The sequence below is a fragment of the Rhinatrema bivittatum genome, chromosome 6, assembly GCF_901001135.1.
Source record: "Rhinatrema bivittatum chromosome 6, aRhiBiv1.1, whole genome shotgun sequence".
NCBI classification, from domain to species: Eukaryota; Metazoa; Chordata; class Amphibia; order Gymnophiona; family Rhinatrematidae; genus Rhinatrema; species Rhinatrema bivittatum.
In genome coordinates, this window is record NC_042620.1 from 110095652 (window position 1) to 110102715 (window position 7064).

General features: G+C 40.9%; 1 protein-coding gene across 5 annotated transcripts in view; it reads right to left on the bottom strand.

The window, feature by feature from the left end:
- Positions 1-4233, bottom strand: part of TLK1 (tousled like kinase 1) — a 388382-nt gene extending 384149 nt beyond the window's left edge. For 2 of the 5 annotated variants that reach the window (XM_029605753.1, XM_029605751.1), the window contains exon 1: positions 4027-4229. The gene's annotated coding sequence lies outside the window, so the exon portion shown is untranslated. Of the gene's footprint in view, positions 1-4026 lie in introns of all 5 variants that reach the window. The other 3 variants (XM_029605752.1, XM_029605755.1, XM_029605754.1) reach the window with 3 other exon arrangements.
- Between the last annotated feature and the right edge of the window lie 2831 nt (positions 4234-7064).

A 7064-nucleotide genomic window follows, 5' to 3' on the forward strand; every position in this document is an offset into this window, starting at 1 on the left:
AAAAAGCAAATATTAGACACTGTAGAACCATATCTAACAGGATTAAAATGTAATACCACAATACAAAAATGAGTGTCCTTTTGGATTATACAACCCTGAAAATCTATTATCCAATGGAAGATGACCTTCCAGTCACTATTGCAACCAACCTTTCAGGAGGTTAACATTGTCTTCAAACAGTCCAATTTTCAATATGCTTTAGTTTTCAATCCATTTCAATGTTTTAATTTATCACCAACTTTCCTTATCAGCTTCAAGGTGAATTATAGCATAAAAATATAAAACAAAGCAATACAACATACCATAAAATCAAAAAGAATAAAAGATTGTTTACACATATATAGATTAAAACCAAGAGTCAGTAAAACTGCTCATTAAGTATACATAAGAATAAATTCTGTGAAAACCAGGAACTAAAAACAAACCAAGAATAGAGGATATAAGGGTTCGGCTAATAAAATACAGCCACATAGGCAAATACAAAATCAACATGAAAAAGCCAGGTTTTTAGCAGTTTCCTAAAATGTAAATAATCTGTTAACCAGGCTTCTTTGGGTATGGAGTTACAAAGAAGAGGCACCATACATGAAAAGGTCTTACTTCAGGTCCCCGATAACTGTTTATAGACTATGGGATGGAGTGGAGGACCATTAAAAGTGCATCAATAGTAAAGCATAATCTTTAAACATTTCAATACAAGTATGTTTTTAAATTAGATGAATCTCCTTTATTTTATAAAGAACCAATGTTTAAAAACAAGACAGAAATATAGTAATATAGATTTCAATCTTAGTAGTTTGATTTGTATCATGGTTCTCCCTCAGGCAGTGTACATTGAGGTTCTGTTGTTTGTTTAGTACAGTAATTTATTACAATTGAATTCTTTGCTCCATTTAAGAGCAATGTAAATCAGAAGCTAGCATTTTTTAAACTGAACAGTGAAAGATGCAACAAAGGCAACCAACTCCATAAAGACATGGATTTAGAGTCCTGAAGTATGTGGATATTTATATCATAATCTAGATATACTGTCAGGTATCAGTATTTCAAGATATTATATCATTCCATCTGCCTACCATAAAGGAAAGTCACCAGTCCAGTCCCCCACTCACTCAATCTCAATTAGGCACAGCCTCAGATTTATCCAGATTTAACAATTACATTTATAATTATTTTTTTTTAAATCCACATAGTGTTGCAGCTGTAAAAGCCTAAATGAAAACAAGACCCAACTTGGATTAGCATACTCAAAGTGGTTGGTGGTTACTGTAGGATAAGAAGGAAACATTAGATCAGCTGTCAATGCAAAAATATTTAAAATTACTGGATTTATAGATAAAAATCCAATTTCATAAGAAAAAACAGTAGCTGCATACACTGTAGCCTTTATCAACACTTGTGAAAAACACGTTATTTACCAGTTTCTATTATTTGCAATGGGACTATAACACATTACAGGTTAATAAACATGCTTCAAAGAATTTTGCAGTTCTTAATTACAGGGAATGATTTTGTTTGTGTGACAAAGAGCTGTATATATTTAATAGTTGCCAGCTTGTCTCTAGAGTCTCTTGTCTGAAGGGACATTAATGACTCCCCATACAGTGTTCTTGATGAAAAAATGATTTTGTACCAATATTTGACTTAATGGAGACTCTTATTTACTTGTTATAAAAGTTAACAGATATTGCTAAGCCCCAGACTTGAAATAATTACATTTCCTATCAATTGATTTTCATGCTAAATTCAAGATTTTGACTTACTTTTATAAATCACTATCTGGCCGATACAGTACAGTGCTCCGATGGAGCGCACTGTTAACCCGCCATTGGACGCGCATTTTTGACGTGCTAGCGTTACCCCTTATTCAGTAAGGAGCTAAAAACACGCGTCCAATCCCCTGAACCTAATAGTGCCCGCAACATGCAAATGCATGTTGATGGCCCTATTAAGTATTCCTGCGCGATTCAGAAAACAAAATGTGCAGCCAAGCCGTACGTTTTGCTTTCAGAAATTAGCGCCTACCTTCGGGTACCGGGTAAAAAAAGTAAAAAAAAAAAATTTGAAGTCGGCCCGCGGCTGTCGGGTCGAAAACCGGACGCTCAATTTTGCCAGCGTCAGGTTTCCGAGCCCGTGGCTGCGAGCGGGCTCAAGAACCGACGCCGGCAAAATTGAGCATCAGCTGTCAAACCCTCTGACAGCCGCCGCTCCGGTCCAAAAGGAGGCGCTAGGGACGTGCTAGTATCCCTAGCGCCTCCTTTTGCTTGTTTTTACAGCCGGGCCTCATTTAAATACAGAATCACGCGCACAGGAGAGTGGCCTGTTCGCCCGCTCTCCCGCATTTTTACTGTATCAGCCCGAATGTTAGGTACTTTTTATCTAAACAAAAGCAATTAACCACTTCTATCATTTGTTGACCATTGTGAGAAAAGTAAAGTTTTATATGTAACTAAAACTGATCTCCAGTGACTATTTATTTATTTGTGGTTTTTTATATACCGCTCATCGTTTGGAACATCTGATCGGTTTACAGTATAACTGCAAAATTCAGCAACTGGCTTTACATTAAACTTTAGTGTATAACAAGATAGGTAGAGGGAAGGGGTGCTGGTGAACTACAAGAGCAGGGGAAAGGGTAGCAAGTGGGAAATAACTTTCTAAATATATACAAAATATATAAATTGACTACAATATTTATTGAATGCTATTTAATTTTAGTAAATCAATCAAATTTATAGTTATATCCTGCAAGTCGTCAAAGGTATAACTAGTAGTACAATTCTGTTATAACAATTACTTTTGATTGTTTATATAAACAACATAAAACAAGTCTTCTACAGGATTTTAATGAATAATGAATGATGGCAATTGGGGTGGAAAACATTTAGAAAACTTGGGGGTCAGTGAAAAATTTTTCAGGAGCCAAGGCAAAAATATTTGTTCTTATAACTTTTTATGCTCTCTTTACAGTTTTGTTTTATTTCAGATTTCTTTTCCATTTTTTTTTTGTTTTTGCTTTTTGTCCATTTTTTAATTTTTATTCCTTTTTCTCTCTAATTATTTAAGAAGCTTAGTCTACCGCAAACTAATATAACTTTTTGTTGTTGGCAGTGGTTCCTCCTACCCAAGGGCTTAACTGCAGTGGAGATGACACTTCTTGGGAGGAGCCACAGCGTTTGGGCCAGGCCCATGCCTGGGCCCTACCGTAGCAGCTCATCCTTGGATTGGGCAAGCAAAAGGCACCAATTTTTAGTGGCACAGGAATTTTCCCATTCTTGATGGTAAACAAGATGTTATGGTAAACTACAGAACAAAATGTGTCGATCTGTAGTATAGGCAATACTTGAGAAGTGATACGTCCCCATAAGAATGGTCAGATTATTAGCAAGAGGTTTTTGGGGTTTTTTTTGTCATGCAATTGCCTTCACAGCAGAGCTAGTATTTTACTCAGTCGCCTCAGTTATTGTTGCCTCATGAAATTTTGCTTTCTTTGTTTCCTTCAAGGCATTCTGATAGACAAACATACATTAAGTCTCTAGATATGCATTTGCATATTTACTTTTGTTACGGACTACTAAATCCTTGTGATATTTAGCAGCATCACTTAAGCATTGCAATATAAGTTTAATATAAAACTGTTCAATGCAGGTTACAATTTTTGTTAACACAATGACTATTCTCTATTATCCTATGTAGCTGGGGGTTTTGGGGTTTTTTTTTATTTTAAGGAATTGAATCCCACTTGCTCCAGTCTTTTAAAACGCCCCAGCTTTTTTCCGGTTTTCGAACAAATTATTCATGACTTGGACTCAAGCTTCACAATGCAGTCAGACAAAACAAAGGAAGGCAGTAACTGTGCAATCTTCCTGCTTTTGCAACAGATTATATCCCATGACGACAGTGGCGTCGCTACGGGGAGGGGGCAAGGGGTAGCAAGTGCCCCTTCCCCCCAAAAAAAAACTGGTTACCCCCTCTTTGCCACCACCAACCAGTAGCTCGTTGTATTCCACCGCGGCGCTCACTTACCACGGATACCACCGCCACCTCCTCCTCCACACCGCCCAGCCGGCAACGGCCACTGCAGGCGCGGGACAGGCGGCCGCAGCAGCAGCTGTCGTAATGGCTGCGCCGCAATCTCTCCGCTCCTGCGCCGCGCAGGTGCCGGGCGAACTCAACGTGGGGACGTAGTCGCACGCAGTACGTCATCGGCACGCTAACGTCACTTAACGTCACTTCCTACAGAAGCGGCAACGCGCTGCCGTAGGACCTCCCATTAGGCGTGCGATTACGTTAGCAGTCTGGCAGATACTAGAGAGCATAATGGCCTGTAGGCACGTGAAAAAAAATGATTGAAATGGTTTTGGTGCTGGCTTATGGTGCGGGCTAGGGGTGGAGCCAGAGAAAAGTCCTGCCTAGTGGATCATGTGTCTGGTGGGGATTGGAGACAGTTGGGCAAAGGAGGTAGTTACTGTACTGGTCGGTGATGTGTCCTCTATCACGTGATGCTTGTGTTTGATGGGGATTGGGGACACTGAGGGGTGCGATGGAGGACTTGGTATCAAGTAAAGGGAGCTGTAGCTTATGCTTGTTCTGAAGCTGCAGGTTGCAGAAGATAGGCAGTGATGATTAGGGAGAGAAGTAGGATTTTGAGTGCTCATTGTTGCGATGATTTTTCACTTTCTTCTGTGCCCAGTCTGTTGTATTACTACATGGCCCACCGATGATTTTTTGTGAGTAGCTGGGATTCAGAAATCGAGGCAATAGGCTAGTTGCCAAGTAATCGAGTCTGCTGTCTGATTACTGTGCATCCCACTGGTTATTGTGAGGTGAGCAAAAAGCAAAAAAAAAAAAAACATCTCGGTAGTAGACTAGCTGCCTGATAATGTAGTCTGTTATTAGAATGCTATGCTACCCACCCAAACTTCTATCAGTAATTGGGAGTTAGACAAAAAACAAGAGTTTAAATTGTATGTAGGCTAGCTGCCTAGGGAGTAGTGGAAGAGAGGGGTGGGGTAGACGGTATGTATTCGCAACCCTACAGCAGCGTGTGGGAAGGGCCAGGAGTCAGCAGGGCTGTGTAGGGCACCAGCAACCAATAGAAAAACGCTGTAGACCTGAAGGTGAAACAAGCTTAATCTTAAGGGATGGATAAGTCAGAGTAAACGTCTGTGCTCATGATTGTAAAGGGGGTAAGGGGGCAGTCAGGTACCTGCAAGACATCTTGCAAGCTGTAGTGCTCACCTGCATACGTGCAGCCAGATAAAGCTAAAAGGAGAGATAAGTAGCAGCCCACTGTAGACAAAGCCAGGACAAATGGTACGGGGAGTGGGGAAGGTGGTTGCTGCTGCAGGCTGGGGAAGTGCTGGCAGTCAGCAGAAGAACTTTGTGTGATGCTGCAGCATGTCTGCTGGCAGGTGGAAACTGGTCCACTTGCTGGTCCAAAAAGTCTTTTGAGGCCCTGTCTGACTGCCCCTGGATTCCTGAACTACTTCTGATTCTTTTTTTCCTTGCTGGATTCTTGGTCTACACCAGATTCCTAATGTATGCCACATTCTTCGTCCACTTAGTTACTGGCTATTACAAGACCTTGATGCCCTATGCCCACCCAGGCCTTCAGGTATTCTGTAGAAACTCCAAGCCCTGGTTGTGGCCTGCACTTTTTGGTTCAACCCACAAGAAGGGGCCGAGGAGTTAGGTGAGGACCCCATCTTGGATCTTGCATGGTGAGCATGTTCTTTGATGCAGCCTCCTTCCTTAGACTGCTGCTTAATAAGTCCCAGGTCTTCTCCAGACTCCTACCTTGCTCTCCCTTGAAGGGAATCCTGACAGTTTGTGGCAATGGAAGGTAAAGTGACTTGCCCAAGGTCACAAGGCATATCAGTGGAATTTGAAACCTGGCTTATAGCTTCTGGCTCTAACCACTAGGCTGCTACTCTTCTCCAAATAAGAACACACTCTAAGTTATATGTAAATGCCAGAAATCTAAAAAAGGTATAGACATAATTTATTTATTTGTGGTTTTTATATACCGGACTTCGTAGAATAACATCAGTTCGGTTTACATTATAACTTCAAAATCAGCAAAACAGAGGCTTTACATAGAACTTATAGGAAAACAGTGATTAAAACTATACAATAAATGAGGCTTAAATTGAGAGACTTAAATAGAGGTTGTTGGATAACAGATGATATTGAGAGAAATGTTTGGGGGATGAAGTAGGGGGAAAGGGGGTAGAGGGGAGGGGGGGGATGAGGATGGACAGAATGCATAGAATGCAAAGTGGAGGGGAGGAGAGTTTATTGCATATAGGGAGGGGAATGATGAATTGCAAGGGTTACATGGGGGAGGGAAAGGAGGAGATGCACAGATTGCAAGGAACTATTTACAGTAGATGCATTGGGGAGGATATATAGCATATGTTTATAGAACTATTTACAAAGTGTACATTATTGAAGTTATGTAAATCAAGGCGTGAAGTTGAAAATCCAAGATGGTAGCAACTATGAGAGATAGTTAACATATGCGAGATCATAAAGTTAGAACTGGGGGATCTGACGGGCAGGGACGAGGGAGAAGAGGGGCGTTAAGGGAGGGGGGGAGGGACTAATAGGGGAGGGTAGATAAGAGGTATAGAGGAGGGCTGAGGGGTGGTGAAGGGAAAGGCATTGTGTGGCAGGGAAAGAATATTGTCAGCAAAGATGATTGAAGGGTGAGCAAAATGCGTGAGTTTTGGTGATAAGTACTATTTGAAAGCCTTAGTGAAAAGCCATGTTTTGAGTTTTCGTTTGAATGTTTTATGGCAAGCCTCTTGGCGAAGATCTACTGGCATAGTGTTCCAAAGGGTTGGTCCTGATACAAAGAGTAGGCGAGCTCTAGTAGCAGCCAGTTTGGTGGTTTTGTGGGAGAAGGTTAGCATGGTTGCGTGATATTGGTGTAAAAGAAACATAACCAATGGGACACTGTGAAACCAGAATACAAACTGTATTGATCTGACGTGGCAGATCAAATTTGTGGAGGAGTGGTATTAGATTTTAAGAATGGCATAGAGTCAAGCAGAATAAAA